The sequence below is a fragment of the Aegilops tauschii genome, chromosome 6 (assembly GCF_002575655.3).
Source record: "Aegilops tauschii subsp. strangulata cultivar AL8/78 chromosome 6, Aet v6.0, whole genome shotgun sequence".
Classification (NCBI taxonomy): Eukaryota; Viridiplantae; Streptophyta; class Magnoliopsida; order Poales; family Poaceae; genus Aegilops; species Aegilops tauschii.
Window position 1 is genome coordinate 404704333 of NC_053040.3, and position 17024 is coordinate 404721356.

The following is a 17024-nucleotide window of genomic DNA, read 5'->3' on the forward strand; positions in this document are numbered from 1 at the left end:
TTTTTCACCAAGTCTGTGATCCTGTTAACTTTTGCACTTTTGCCATGCTTGTTTGAGTTTGATAGGAGCTGCACCTCCTGTAGATTGCTTTCATATGCTTTGTTGCTATGTTGGAGTGATGTAGCATTGTTGTTTATTGCATTTTAAGTGCTATCATGCTGTTAATCGCAGATTCGTGTCATTCTTGTTTTGCTTGCCATTTGCAAACCGTGCATCCGTTTCCGGTGATCTTTATATCGATTTCGACCGAAATCATCTCATCTTTCCAGTGGCATGCTTGGTTTTCCAAGTTACTGCTTTGTTCATCATTTTCCTTCCGGAGCACGCATATGCATCGCATATCATTTCTCGCATATCATACATGTTTTGCATCATGTTGCTTGTGCATTTCTCGTGGTTGATTGTGGTTATGTTTGTTTGTGTTCTTGTCTTGGGTAGATCCGGGAGACGAGTTCGTGAACGAGGAACCTGTTGAGTACGCTTACGAGGATCAAGCTTTCGACAACTCTGAGAACCTTGCAGGCAAGATGACCACCCCTCGAAATCACTTCTATCTTTGCTTTGCTAGTTGTTCGCTCTATTGCCATGCTGCGCTTCCTATCACTTGCTATATCATGTCTCCCATTTTTCCATGTCAGCCTCTAACCATCCTTTCCTAGCGAACCGTTGTTTGGCTAAGTTACCGCTTTTGCTCAGCCCCTCTTATAGCGTTGCTAGTTGCAGGTGAAGTTGAAGTTTGTTCCATGTTGGAACATGGATATGTTGGGTTATCACAATATCTCTTATTTAATTAATGCATCTATATATTTTTGGTAAAGGGTGGAAGTCTCGGCCTTATGCCTGGTGTTTTGTTCCACTCTTGCCGCCCTAGTTACTGTTATACCAGGATTATGTTCCTTGAGTTTGCGTTCCTTACGCGGTCGGGTGATTTATGGGACCCCCTTGACAGTTCGCCTTGAATAAAACTCCTCCAGCAACGCCCAACCTTGGTTTTACCATTTTCTACATAAGCCTTTTCCCCCGGGTTTTCGCGAGCCCGAGGGTCATCTTATTTTAACCCCCCCGGGCCAGTGCTCCTTCGAGTGTTGGTCCGAACTGAGTAGACTGCGGGGCCCCCTCTTGGAAACTCGAGGTCTGGTTTTACTCGTAGGATGTCTCATTCGGTGTGCCCTGAGAACGAGATATGTGCAGCTCCTATCGGGATTTGTCGGCGCATCGGGCGGCTTTGCTGGTCTTGTTTTACCATTGTCGAAATGTCTTGTAAACCGGGATTCCGAGACTGATCGGGTCTTTCTGGGAGAAGGTTTATCCTTTGTTGACCGTGAGAGCTTATGATGGGCTAAGTTGGGACACCCCTGCAGGGTATTATCTTTCGAAAGCTGTGCCCGCGGTTATGAGGCAGATGGGAATTTGTTAATGTCCGGTTGTAGAGAACTTGTCAAATGACCCAGTTAAAATACATCAACTGCGTGTGTAGCCGTGATGGTCTCTTCTCGGCGGAGTCCAGGAAGTGAACACGGTTTGAGTTATGAATGACGTAAGTAGGAGTTCAGGATCACTTCTTGGTCATTGCTAGATGACGACCGTTCCGTTGCTTCTCTTCTCGCTCTCTTTTGCGTATGTTAGCCACCATATATGCTTATTGTCGCTGCAGCTCCACCTCATTACTCCATCCTTTCCACAAGCTTAAATAGTCTTGATCTCGCGGGTGTGAGATTGTTGAGTCCCCGTGACTCACAGATTCTACCAAAACAGTTGCAGGTGCCGACGATGCCAGTGCAGATGGTGGGGTCGATCTCAAGTGGGAGTTCGATGAGGAACGTGGTCGTTACTATGTGTCTTTTCCTGATGATTAGTAGTGGAGCCCAGTTAGGACGATCGGGGATCTAGCATTTGGGGTTGTCTTATTTTCATCTGGATTTTGGCCGTAGTTGGTCTATATGTTTGTATTTTGGATGATGTATGAATTATATTCATGTATTGTGGGAAGTGGCGATTGTAAGCCAACTCTTTATCCCATTCTTGTTCATTACATGGGATTGTGTGAAGATGACCCTTCTTGCGACAAAACCACAATGCGGTTATGCCTCTAAGTCGTGCCTCGACAAGTGGGAGATATAGCCGCATCGTGGGCGTTACACATCAAGACCAAGCTCCACCTCCGAGGCGGGCCCAGGAAACCACGGCCGGCTGCCGCGCCTTCACCCCTGAGCTGCGTAGCGTTGCCTGGCCATGATCTGCCTCCTTGCTACGACGGCACCACTGACCCCGCGGAGTTCCTGCAGCTCTATGAGCTGAGCATCGAAGCGGCCAATGGCGACGAGAAAGTCATGGCGAACTGGTTTCCCATGGCTCTCAAGGATGGAGCCCGCTCCTGGCTCCTGAACCTGCAGCACGGCTTGATATCCTCCTGGGGCGAGATGCGCGACTGCTTCGTCGCCAACTTCCAGGGCACTCGCGACCGACCGCCGTTAGCGGGTGACTTGCGCCGCATCAAGCAACAACTAGGAGAGACCCTCCAGAAGTACATCCAGCGCTTCAACAACACTTGCCTCAAGATCCCCAAGGTCACGGACGAGGCCATCATCACCACGTTCTCAGACGGCGTCCGTGACATCAAGATGAAGGAAGAGCTCGCTATCCATGAGGAGCTGTGCACATCTCAGGAGCTGTTCAATCTGGCGACCAAGTGCGCGAGAGCTGAGGAGGGGCGCATTTCCCTCCTCGAGCTGCCAGCTGCGGAAGCAGAAGAGAAGAAGGCCAAGGCCAAGGACGTGAAGCGCAAGGGAGTGGCAGTGCTAGCCGCGGAGCCCGACACCAAGTGTGGCAGAGATCAGCCCGAGTCATCCAAGAATAGCCGACCGTTCTGCGCCTTCCACAACCTGAACACTCACAACACCAGTGACTGTCAAGAGCTCAGAGCCATTCGCGAGGGACGCTACTGTCGATGCCCCGAGCGCAGCGACCGGGGCTACGATCGTGGAGGAGGACGTGGAGGCGGACGCTGGGACGACCGTGGCCCGCGCCAAGAGTGGCGCGACAGGCCTTGTGAGGACCGCTGGCAGGACCATCCTCGCGAGGGCGCCTGGAGGGACCAGCCTCGTGAGGATCGCCCCCAAGGCAATGTCGGTCTTCCCCCGTTGCCGCCACCAAGAAGGAACGACGATCACCATCAGGACGAGGGGGCTGGGGGCTTCCAGGAGCCGTGTGCAATCGCCTGCATCTTGGGCGGCGCGCAAGCCCCAGCCTCTCAGCGCATCTTCAAACAGTTCACTCGCGAAGTGAACGCGGTGCTCCCCAAGCTCGAGGCCACGCGCCCGCTCAAGTGGTCCCAATGCGCCATCACTTTCAACTCGGCAGATAATCTCAAGTGCGCAGCCACCGCTGGCGCCCTCCCGATGCTGTGCTCCCCAGTCATCAGCAATGTGCAAGTTACCGAGACCCTCATTGACGGCGGTGCAGGGCTCAACGTCCTGTCTGTCGACACATTCGACAACCTCCAAGTGCCATATGAGCAGCTTCAGCCTACCAAGCCTTTCTCAGGAGTGACCGACGGTTCCACCACACCGATAGGGCAGGTCCGCCAGCTCGTCACCTTCGGAGAGCGCAAGAACTACCGCACCGAGCTCATCGACTTCGACATCGCGCACATCCGCTTGCCGTACAACGCCATCCTCGGGTATCCAGCCCTGGCCAAGTTCATGGCAGTCACCCACCATGGCTACAACATCCTCAAGATGCCGGGAAGCGGCGGGATCATCACGGTCCCATGTGAAGAGAGAGATGCGGTGTGCTCCCTCGAGCGCGCCTCCCAAGCTGCAGCAATCAACGACCCCGACAGCAGAAGAGAGGGCCTCCGGAGGCCATCCCCAAGAAGAAGCAGTTGCGCCGTGCTGAGCCGAGCCTCAGGAGGGTGGCATCACAGCAGGAGCCTCGTTAGGATCAGTGCCCGCTCCAGGGGCGCCTCCCTCTGTCGCATAGGAAGGCGCGCCCGGTGCCCTCCCCGGGCAGGGCTCGGGGGCTCACTTCTGGAGGGCCTCCGACCTTGCCAACCTCACGAGGGAGGCGCTTGGGCACCACTTGGAGGCGTGTTTCGCGGCACATTTCCCCCAGGAGAACACAGGTCAAGGAGTGCCCACCGCTCAGGAGTTCATCACCAAGACCACTCAAGAACTGCAAGACGCAAGAGCCATGCGCGGCAACAGCCGCTCATGAGGCGCGGCTCCCCATCCAGGCGAGGATGCTGGGCTGCGTGTCTGCATCGACGTCCCAGGGCTGAACAGGGCCGCATCTCAGGAGCGTTTCTGGCCTTCGCATGTGGGCCATTGCGAGGGCCCGCTGCACAGCTACGTTCGCATGACCTCCGGCTTGCCGAGCGCGGCGTCGGCCTATCAGCGCAACATGCGGCGTGTCCTGGCGGCTCAGGACACCAGGTACCACGCCGTCCTGGAAGAGATGGAGACGGCCTTCAGGGAACCTCCCGAGCCCCCAGAGCCTCCCGAGGCTTATGGCCCCGGTGGCTCGTGAAGGGTCATTCCTTCGACGCACACCTTCAGCTGCACCGACTCTGCTTCGTCTACAGAACCAGGTGACACTTTCCAAGCTCGTTTAGCTGGGAGCACCCCTCGGGCTGCATTATTCCCAGGCCGCATGCGTCCGTCCCTGTGGCATGTATCCCTTTTGGTTATGTCTTTAGCTTACTTTGCTGGGGGCGCCCCTCGGGCTGCATCATCCCCAAGCCGCTCGGGCCGGACCCAATGGCATGTATCTCCCTGCATTTACCCAAGCTGATTTGCCTTCCCTGCTTAACCTGCCTACGATTATCACCTGCTCAATCATCGCCTCCCACGTGGCCTCCCCACAGGCACGGCGCTGGTGCGTGGGTCCGTCCCTGCCACGTCGACAAATCTGAGCGGTCGAGGTCTGGCTCGCGGCACGCCCCGCGCACGTCACCTCACCAGGCCCTCAGTGCCTTCACCTCATCTCAGAGCAACCAGCGGCAGGCTAGCAGCTATAATGGCAAACCGTGTTTCTTCTTGTGCCTGTTCACAGGGATCCCATGAGGAGGATAGCAGGCGGTACCGCGAGTCTCCTTTTCTCTTGTGCAATTCGCTTGAGCGTTGAAAGGGGGGCTCCTGAGCATCACAACTCAGGAGCTCTTACTGGCTCTCCAGCCCTCACCCCCTGGCCTTGACCACGGCATCGCGACCTGGCATACTAGCGGCGGCTGAGCTCGCTCGAGGGCCGGGACCTGAGGACGTAGAGCACTAAGGAGAGCATGGGAGGAGGGAAACTTGTATGGGTCCGACCTGGCTATGCCGCACAAGCTGGCGCGCAGGCCTAGCGCACCATCAGGAATCGCCACGAAACCAACAAGATAAGTCCCGCTCCCGGATTGGCTAAATGTTGGGGCCTAAGGGTCACCCTCGCCCTGCCGCAGCCCCGTTGCGGCCACGTCAACTCCCTTTCTTGCCTTACCATGGCTGCTTGAGCGCTAAGGGGGACCTCCTGAGCATCGCGCCTCAGGGGCTCTTACGGGACCTCGGGCCACACACCTCATGGCCTTGACCACGGCACGCAACCTGGCATACCAGCGACGGCTGTAGCCTACCTGGGGACCGGGACCTTTCAGCATAGAGCAACAAGCTATCGCGAGGGAAGAAAGGGGAGACCAAGCCTCGACAGGACATGCGTTCGCAAATTTTCATAACAAGAAAGATGAGCGCAAAAGACATTACAGACCCTTTACACACCCCCACGGGGTACTTCATGATCCTTCGCAGGGAACAAAATCTAGAACTGAGAGGGACCCTATCTACACCCTCCCGCGGCGGATGCCATCACCAACAGTGGGCCACGGGAGGCCGTCGCCAACCCCATCCAGATCAGCGGCGGCCACGGCCGGACGTCGCAGCTCTGCTCCGAGTGCGACGAGAGCTCGGGGGCACGTAGCTGTCGTCGCTCGTCTCCCGAGTTTCGTAGAGCTCGTGAGAGCTGCTAGACTCCCAAGGGCTACTGCTGCTGGAGTGGCCGCGAGGGGGGCTCGCGTCAACCTGACGCTTCCCTCCGGAGCAGCACTCCAGGCGGCGGTCCTCCCCATCGAAGACCTTGAAGAAGAGCGTGGAGGCGCCGTCGTACTCAGAGTGGATCACGAGGGCGCCTCTCGCACGACAGACCCGCGCGATCTCGCCCCAGCCGTGGGTCATGAAGATCTTGCCGGTGGGGACCGTTTCGATCTCTACTACAGGTCGCTAGAGTGTCGCAGTCGGCGTGCTGCAACCAGAGCTCGAGAGGCCCCCTCGGCGGCATCACGTCGGAGAAGAACCGCGGGAAGCGGATCCAAGAACTTGGGGGCATCAGCACCCATAGCACAAGCTCGCGCGAGGAGTCCACGGCGTGGATTCCAAGGGTGACAGCGCGTGTCGCCATGGCGCGGCGACCACGGGCGCGACGCGGGTGGCACCGTTCGTCGATCCATCCTCCTGAGCCCTCGTCTCGGGCATACAAGGGTAGCGGTTATCCTGGAGGAGGCCGCTCGCACCAAGGCCTCGTCACCACCTGCATCGCTGCTTCATCACGGCGGTGGACCAACCTCTTCTTCGGCGGAAGCAGCCCCGGATCATCACGCGGGACCTTTCCCTTCTCTTCAGCGGAGAACCTTCTAATAGGCGCCATGGTCGCTGGCAGTGGAGCGAGGAAGAAGCAAGCAAGCAAGAGATGGGCGACGGGGGCTCCGCCCCCCTCCCCATTTATAGCGGAAGGAGGCCAACCGGCGCCCCCACGATCATAGGTAATGATGGTTTTCCTTGCATGTCGCAGGGACTTGTCAAGTCGAGCAGTTGCCGAGGCAGCGTGGGGAAGTGGAGATGCCCACGTCTAATAAACCGCCACGCGTCAACTGAGGCCGCAGGCTTTTGGGGCCCGCGGTGCTCCGTCCTTGACCCTTGGCTTCGCCGTGAAGCCAATCCCGAGCGCACCTTGCGCCCGGGGCTACTGTCGGCATTCTGGGAACGGGGGTCCCCAGACTTGCCTGCCTGCGGCCCACGGCGTGGCTAAGTCAGCGGGCCGTATGGCCCATCTTCATCAACGAGGCATCCAAGACCCTCACGAGGGGCCAAGCCTCGCGAGGAGGATGACGCAAGACCTCCTCAGGAGTGGCCTGGCCAAGCAGGCTCACGAGGAGCGGAGATATCAAGGCGGGGCAAACCTCACGAGGCTCTCGTGACGTTAGCCATGATGATCGAGACCAGGCGGGCGCCAGTGCGCGCAGCGTCCTTGTTTCCTCTTTGGTGCTAAGGAGGCCAGCGCAGGCGAGGAGTACCGAGGCATCAGGCAAAGGTTGCCTTGTTGGTGCAACGAGACCAAGACCAGAAGGACGGCGGGACGGAGGTCATCGTGGAGCCCAAGACGGCGTCACCACCAGAGCCTTTCGCAGGCGAAGACCACTTTTGTCAGGATAGCTTGTACTAGCTGTCCCCCTTCAAATTTGCCCGCCGTTGTTGGCTCCCTTCCCGCTCAATATTTGGGAAGAGGACCAGGGCCTATATAAGTAGAGCTAACCACCACTGTAGGGGACAACTCACTCAAAGGCATCTCACCCACACAAGCTGGACGAGCACAAGAACACCTCAACCTCCGGAGGCCGTTCTTCCCCTTGTACTGTTCATCATCAGCCCAAGAGGCAATCCACCACCACCACACTGGAGTAGGATATTACACCACAATGGTGGCCCAAACCAGTATAAACCTGGTGCCTTTCTGTGTTGCGAGTTCGTCCGCGAGATCTTAGCGAGCTGGGGCGTGGATTGGTAGAAGGGAAAGACTTCGCGTGCACCCCAGAGTTTGAACCTTAAGGGTTTGCCAGAACCCCACATCCGACACAGTCGGACCCAATGGAGGCCAGCTTCTAGAAGGCGGCCCGCTCCTCCCTTGGTGTCTGTGCGCCATTAACCAGACGAGACACGGAGTGGCTACAGTGATCTCCCACCAGACGGTGGGACTGTAGCCACGCCCTCCCGACCAAGCAGGCATCATTAGCCTTATGGCTACAGTAACAATCCGCCGACCAGACCCGCAAGCAGCGGGGGCGGCCTGTCGGCTCTGCACCAGACCAGTTGGCAGGGCCCACCAGGCGGCGGGCCCCAGCGACCGGCAGAGAAGCCGGCGACCAGAGACACTGAGAGCCGGGGCCAACACCCGGCCAGATTACGATTGTACCCCTGGGGGGTAGGCCTATATAAACCCCCCAGGGCACCCATGCAAAGGGTTCCCAACCTGTTAGACCTAGACTCATAAATAGAGAGAGGAGAGAGCTAGCCCCGCTTCCTCCCACCTCTGGCATACAACTCAAGGAGCACCATTGTACTCACTAGTGCCTTAGTGATCATGCGGAGACCCCGCAGAGCAGGACTAGGGGTGTTATCTCCTAGGAGAGCCCCGAACCCGGGTAAAGTACGCTGGCGTTCATGTCTACGCCTCATCCCGCTTCCGGGCACCAGCGACGTTCGACTCGCTCCCACCATGATAAGCCATCCCTTGGCATATGTCGCACCCAACCCCCGACATTTGGCGCCCACCGTGGGGCGAGGTGCACCGTCGTCCGGAGACCTGCTCTGGACGGGAACCCTGTTCTTTCCTAGTGAGCGCAGCCAGCCCGGCACGCCAAACGACGTCTGCGCCGACGCGCTGCATGGCGCGGAGGTCGCCTGCGCGGCTAGCTGCCTCGCCGATCTTGTTGGCGAGATTCGCCTCTCCGACGAGCCCACATCTGACGCGGGCACAGATGGCCCCGAGAGCCGCCTTGTCAGCCTCCTCGACCAGCTCCACGTCGTCAGCGAGCCTGCTGTGGATTTGGAGTCGGTTGGTTCCACCGACCCGATGCTTGTCGACTCCAACACGGCATCGCTCAACGCGTTCCTGACCAACGTGGTGGTCTACGATGAGCCACTTCCTCGCGAGTACAGCGGCAGAAGCACCGTCACAGAGGTGCTTGTCATCAGCCATGGTGAGCGCTCGGGCGGGGACGGTGCTCGAGACCCGCTCGAGGCGGCGTTGCAAGACCTGACTGCGCCCATCCCAAAAGACGCCGACGCCGAGATGCTGGAGGCACGCCGCATCCATCTCGTCGAGAGCGCCAAGAAGCTAGCCAGCATGAGACTCCTTTCAAAGGCCTACCAGCGCGAGATGGACCGCGCCGTTGGTGGCACACCGGCTCCTGGCGGGCCTAGCCGCATCGGTATGGTCCAGCTGCGCGGCGTGGCCATTGCCAACATGTTCGGGGTGGATTGCCCTATCTACGCCACGCCCGCGGAGAATATACAAGCTGCCCAGGCGGCAGCAGACGAGCTGGACAAGCACGAGGGCGACGAGCGTCGCCTCATGACGGAGCGCGTCCAGCAGCTCATTGATGCGGCTGCTGAGCAGCAAGAGGTTGGCTGCCGCACTGAAGCGCCCAACCGGCGGAATGACGATCCGCCTCCTCGCCGAGATCAAGGCGCGACATCCCGGATGCCGACTGGTGGCGTCCGTGATAGAAGATACAAGGAGCCGGCTGCCAGCTGCAGCCGGACTCGCATCACCATCGAGCGCGCCCAAGACGGCCGCCCAAGAGCAGTGGAACGACGAGACGACTGTCCGCCTCCCCCTCCCCCTCGCAGGGAGAGGCGCACTGTCACGCCCAATATGCGACCCTATCCTAAAGGAACTCGAAGGTCCCACCAAGGATAGACCCGCATATTGAAATGCTTTTGCAAGGTGGATATCATTACATCAACATTTCATAATATATGGGGATACATACAAGGCATACACATGCCCCAAGAATACATCAATACATCATACATGAGATCAACATCCGACTACGGATGAAACATAAACATAAACTCAAACGACATCCACCCTGCTAGCCCAGGCTGCCGACCTGGAACCTATCCCCTGATCGAAGAAGAAGCAGAAGAAGAACTCCAAAACAGGTAAACATCGCTCTCGCGTCATGATCATCGTAACAACCTGTACCTGCAACTGGTGGTGTATTAATCTGTGAGCCACGAGGACTCAGCAATCCCACTACCATGGGTATGAAGACTAGCAAAGCTTAATGGGAAAGGAAGGGGTAAAGGTGGTGAGGTTGCAGCAGCGACTAAGCATGTATGGTGTCTAACTTACGCAAATAAGAGCGAGAAGAGAAGCAATGGAACGGTCGTCAACTAATAATGATCAAGAAGTGATCCTGAACTCCTACTTACGTCAAACATAACCCAGAAACCATGTTCACTTCCCGGACTCCGCCGAGAAGAGACCATCACGGCTACACACGCGGTTGATGCGTTTTAATTAAGGTCAAGTGTCAAGTTTTCTACAACCGGATATTAACAAATTCCCATCTGCCACATAACCGCGGGCATGGCTTCCGAAAGATAATACCCTACAGGGGTGTCCCAACTTAGCCCATGATAAGCTCTCATGGTCAACGAAGGATATTCCTTCTCCCGGGAAGACCCGATCAGTCTCGGAGTCCCGGTTACAAGACATTTCGACAATGGTAAAACAAAACCAGCAAAGCCGCCCGATGCGCCGACATCCCGATAGGAGCTGCACATATCTCGTTCTCAGGGCAACACCGGATGAGACATCCTACGAGTAAAACCAGACCTCGAGTTTCCACGAGGTGGCCCCGCAGTCTACTCAGTTCGGACCAACACTTAGAGAAGCACTGGCCCGGAGGGGGTAAATAAAGATGACCCTCGAGAGAGCGACTCCCTAGGGAAAAGAAATAGGCTGGACAAATGGTAAAACCAAGGTTGGGCCTTGCTGGAAGAGTTTTATTCAAAGAGAACTGTCAAGGGGGTCCCATAAATCACCCAACCGTGTAAGGAACGCAAAATCCGGGAACATAACACCGGTATGACGGAAACTAGGGCGGCAAGAGTGGAACAAAACACCAGGCATACGGCCGAGCCTTCCACCCTTTACCAAGTATATAGATGCATTAATAATATAAGAGATATTGTGATATCCCAACATAAACATAATCCAACATGGAGCAATCTTCATCTTCACCTGCAGCTAGCAATGCTATAAGAGGGGCTGAGCAAAGCGGTAACATAGCCAAACAATGGTTTGCTAGGAAGGGTGACAAAGGTTAGAGGTTCATGGCAATTTGGGAGGCTTGAGGAGCAAGTGAATAGGTAGCGCAGCAAAGCGATAGAACGAAGCAACTAGCATAGCAATGATAGTAATGAGATCCAAGGTGATGGTCATCTTGCCTGAAATCCCGCTAGGAAGAAGAACGAATCCATGAAGAAGATGAAGCCACGAAGACGAACGAATCCTCACGATCGCAACGACACGGGAACTATCGAGAAGAAGCACACAACAAGGTAAACACACCATACATGAACAAGGCATGATGCTCAACCAAGAATGATGCATGACAAGGCTACATGAAGCTACACACGGCAATAGATGATGCATACAAGAACAACTCACCAAGGCAAGTTTAAATGAGGCCGGAAACAACATATAACAATTCCGGTAAGTCCTCATATGCAAATTTCGAAATTGGTCCAGAACTGAACAAGCATTAAGTTGAAGTTGTTAAACAGCAAGTTAAAGAGCACCAAGATGATCTACACGAAATGCTAGTCAAGTTACATATAAAGTTCATTAGATTCGGAGCTACGGCCTAGAAGATATGAGCAAAACAAGTTAAACATGGCATTGATGCAAAATGCATACAAACATCAAGCAAACACCTCAAAACAAGGATGCAACATGATAATATGGAACTACATACAAAACTAAGCAAGTTTCATATAGAGCTCACTCCAAACGGAGCAACGGTGCAACACATACACTCCAAACAAGACAAAGCAACAATCTGTCCAAAACAGCAACTAGGCATATTGCAAGCATCAAAACAATATGCTACAGCAACTCAACATGAAAACAAAAGGCATGGACATGATGTACAGGTAAAGCACAACAAAACATGAACAATGACCTATCTCCAGAAATCACTAGAACATGCTCAAAAGGACATGGCAAGATTGCAAAATAATAACAGGTTCACAGACTTGGCAGAATTACTGGACATGACAGAAATAGCATCAGGTTGCGATGTTCAGAGCACGATAGCAACATGCTACAGGAACTTAACATGGCAAAACAAGGCATGGAAGTATTCTACTAAATGCATATGACAAAAGTCCCTTAGTGACCATAAGCCAAAAAGGACCAGGAGATATGATGGCAAGCATGTAAACATGGCAAGTTTCGTTATCAGGTTTCAGACTTGGCACAAAACAGAGCATGGCAGAAACTATAATATGTAGGCATGTTGGTGAGCTTGATGCACTCATCACAAGGCAATGCATGACAAAACAAGCATACCTACAGCAAGATGGCATGTTTATGAAGCTAACCATGGCAAAAACAATAGCATAGCATGTATGGATCCACTACAATAAGCTTGGCAAAATTGCATATCATGTTAAGAATCTGCCAGAAATATTTTATATCAAAAGTAGAGCAAGATTGAGTCATGCTAGGGCACTCCATAGTTGCAAACAAGGGCAGGAATGTAACAATTACAACTATATCTACAAAACATCCTTACTGAACATCTCCAAATATGCATGGATCTCTCTGTAGCATCAAGTTTACATGGCAACAAAATAACAGCAGACGAGGACTAGAGAAATCACTCTCTGAAATCAGAAACATTACGGAGCCTTACTTTGCATGCTTGTCCTAGTCACCACAGAGATCACAAAAATACAAGGCATACAACACCGGAAAGATGGCATGGCATACAACACAACACATGTAGAGCTCATGCCCATAAGATGCACAGATTAAAAGATACAAAAATGACAAATCACTAAGTTCTGATAAGAACCAGCAGATAACAGCAACTAGCACTCTTGCAACGATGATTTGGGCATCAAGATGAACTCAAATTAATATGGTGCAATTGAACAAACCGAAGAGCATCACGAGGCGAACAATTTGACATATCACACGCACGAATCGGAGCTACATGTGAGGAGTTACGATGCAGAGAACAAGGCATGATAATGTAAGATGCAAAGGACTTGGAAAATATCTCAGGGTCAACCTGCTAGATTTAGGGTTCATGGCAGGGAACCCGAGGTTCGTCGGAGACGGGGCAGTAGCTCGCCGGAGACGGCGCGCTGGGGCCGAAGAGGGCCGGAGAAAGCGCCGGCGGGTCGGGGAGGGTCGGGGCCCCCCGGATCTGGCGCCGGCGGAGGCGCTGCGGGGCCGGCGACCCAAGGTGGCGCGGGTCCGGCGACCGGAGTCGGGGACGCGGGGGTGGCGCGGCGGCCGCTGTTGCCGGCGAAGGCGGCGGTCATCGGGCGCCGACGGGGAGGCGGGCGACCAGAGGCGATGAGGCGGCGGAGGGAGAGGCGCGGCCGGTCGGGGTGCGGTGGGCGGCGGGGCCCGGCGATGGACGGCGAAGTCCGGCCGGCGGCGGTGCGGGCGGAGCACTCCGGCGAGGCTGCGGCGGAGCGGGGCGCTCGGGGAGGCGCTCGGGCCAGCGGCGGCGACTCGGGCCCGCGCGGGCCCCGGATGGGCTCCGCGGGCCGCGGCGGCGGAGGAGAGAGAGAGGACCGGCGGGGCTGACGTGGCGCCTCCGGATTGGCCGGGAGCGGCGGCGCGGACGTCCGGCGGCGGGTCGGACATGTCCGGTGCGGTGAGGGAGGAAATTAGGGTTTCGACTGCGGGATTTCGGCGGAAGAGGCATATTTATAGGTAGAGGGAGCTAGGAGAGTCCAAACGGGGTGCGGTTTTCGCCCACGCGATCGTGATCGAACGACCGAGAGCATGGCGGAGACTTAGAGGGGTTTTGGGGCTGTTAGAAGGGGGTTTTGCTGCAACACACAAACGGACTTTGCGGATGCCCGGTTAACCATTGGAGTACCAAACGACCTCCAAATGGAACGAAACTAGACCGGTGGTCTACCGATGGTATACCAAGGCCACTTGACAAGCCTCGGTCCATTCCGAGAACGTTTGACACCCGCTCACGAAAAGAGGCAAAAGGGGGCGCCGGGGAACATAGGAGTGCCGGATTGCAAAACGGACAACGGGGAAAATGCTCGGATGCATGAGACGAACACGTATGCAAATGCGATGCACATGATGACATGATATGAAATGCAGATGATGACATGGCAAAAAGCAACACGCAAGCAGATGACAAGGCAAGGACGGCGAATAACTGGCAGACACCTGGCGCATCGGATCTGGGGCGTTACAACACTCCTCCACCAACAAGAGATCTCGTCCCGAGATCTTAGGACCGAGACGGAAGGGAAAAAGGGATTAGGTGCAATAAGAACAAGACAAAAAGGATGAACGAAGTCAAGAACACTCGAGAAGAAAAGAGGAATGTTAAGTGAGACAAGAAGCAAAAGCTCAAGGAATAAGACTGGATTCGAAACCACTCCGGTTGGGAGAAGATAGAAAAAGGAATAAGAACTTAAGAGGAAATCAAAGAATCGAGAGCACTCGAGAAGAAAAGGAACGACGAGAATGACGAGAATCAAATGCTCACGGAATCAGATAGACTCTGAAACCACTCCAGTTAGAACGAGATAAGAAACCAATAAGACTGAAAAGATTTAGGCAGCACTCCGGCTGAACAAGGAGAGGATCGAACATGAACTAGAGAAGATGAAATGATACTTGATGAAGACACGATATAGACCTCCGGAAAGAAATTGAAAGAGTTGAATGAAAAGAATGGAGAAGAAAATGACACTTGTGCCATGAATGAAATAGAAAGCAATCTTAGAAGAAAGGATTGAACGGGATTGTTGAGAAAAATCAACAATGAAAAGAATAAGCTTGTTGAGGACTTATGTTTAACATCTCAAAATTAATATGAGGTGGTAACCTACCACAAGCGGAAAAATGAATAGCTGAGAGGAACGAAGAAAATGCCAAAACTCCACTTCAAAAGAATACGAAGAATTAATTGCACTTCAAAAACAAGAAGGAAAAGTGTCGTGGAATTGTCACGGCAGATGTCCTTGAGCTAGGACTTAGTCGTGGAGCCATCGCAACTAGGAAGCTTGAAGGGGTTATGCGGGACAAGGAACACAAGGGTTTATACTGGTTCGGCCACTTACGGTGAAGGTAAAAGCCTACGTCCAGTTTGAAGTGATATTGATTAGTTTACGATCGCCAGGAGCTAAGCAACTACCCCCGGCTCTCGATGATATTGTTGTCGCCCTTAAACCGCTGCCGGGTCGTCCCTTTATATAGGGAGCCTGACGCCCAGCAGCCCTTAGAGTCCCGGCCGGCTCATAAGAGTGTCCGGCTCGGACTCTAAACTATACTTGCCTTATACTACAAGTTCTACTATAATAATGATTGTAACTACGGGCCTTAAGCCATATCCGGGTCTCAGCCCATCTCTGGCCCATTGTCTTAAAACTTGGCTCCGGGCTTCTGGCAACGACCGTACGAGTAACCCGGCCCCTCCTGGCGGGTGACTCTAAGGTCTACATCCTCAACATTAGGCCCCAGATTGATTTGAGCCGGCTCATGTCAATCTTCAATTCTTCTGACAGAAAAAATCTCCGGCTTACCATTTATGTGAAGGCCATGACCCGGAGTGACGTCATCCTCTGGACTCCGGATAATCCGCCATGACGTCATCCTCCATTAAGTCCGTTTTTTACTTCGCCAGATCCGCAACGGATCTTTGCTTTACTGTCATTCCGAAAATCAAGGCGTCGTGGGGGGGAGATAACCGCGCCGTGGTCTCCTTGAATCTCGCGCCCACTTATGACCTTGCCTTATAAATAGGCCGGCCCAACGGGTTCTTCTCACGCTCTCTTCTTCCTCCTCGCGCTGTCGCTCCTCTGCCCGAGCTCTGCCACTGCCGCCGCCGTCGCGCCCCTGGTCTTCATGAACCCGGCCGCTGCATCACCCTGATTCGGACCAGATACACGGCGACGACTTCCGCTCTTCTCCAACTCCGGTGAGTCTCCTTTGCCCTGTCAGATAGATCTACCGTAGGGTTCGTCTGTGTTCTTCGCGTTCATCGCCATTGCCACAAACCTCGGTAGTTCTCGTAGCCACTGTACTTGGTTGATCTTTAACCTTGCATAAAACTAGTGCGGTAGTTGTTTAAGCCTCATTTCAAGTATCAGTAGATCTCCTTCCACTGTATAAATGCTTCGTTCGAGCTCTAGAATATCCGCTCGTCTGTTTCTAGGTCTAGAAAGTTTTCATTTCACCTGACCATTTTGATCCAACAAAGTTACTGCCATATGTGAAACCTGTTTTACCACACTTAGTAAAAACTGCAACCATTGAATCTTGGCGGCTTACGATTCCGGGTTAAAAAACCCACGCGTTGTAGAATCCTCCGGTTTAAAGAGAACCATGCCTTATAGAATCCCCCGGCTTAACTATGATAAAGCCGTAAACAATCAATCTTGTCTTGAATGCCCCTGCGGCTTAAATAATCCACTGTACCTGAGTATATATCATTAGTCCCCTTCATAAGCCGCCATCTTAGCTTGAACGATAGATCTCCGGCTTATAATTAACCCGGACACTTTTTCTCTTTATCATAGACCACCAACTTTCACCATGCCTCCCAAGGCTCCCATCACTTGCAACTGGATGAGATCCAACGTCACCGACGAGACCCTGGCCAATTTTGTTAAGTCCGGATATTTACCTAAGAAGGAAATCATGTCCTACCGTGCCCCTGACCCGTCAGAAGAGAGACCACAACCAAGGGACGGGGAGCTAGTGATCTTTGCAGAGCATATGAGCCGGGGCTTCGCACCGCCCGGCTCAAAGTTTTTCAGGGACGTGCTCAACTTCTTTGACCTACGGCCTCAGGATATAGGACCCAACTCTGTATCCAACATCTGTAACTTCCAAGTCTTTTGCGAAGTGTATCTTGGAGAAGAGCCGAGTCTGCTGCTCTTCAGAGAGTTGTTTTACTTAACCGCCAAAATGAGTGTGCCAACGGGCCA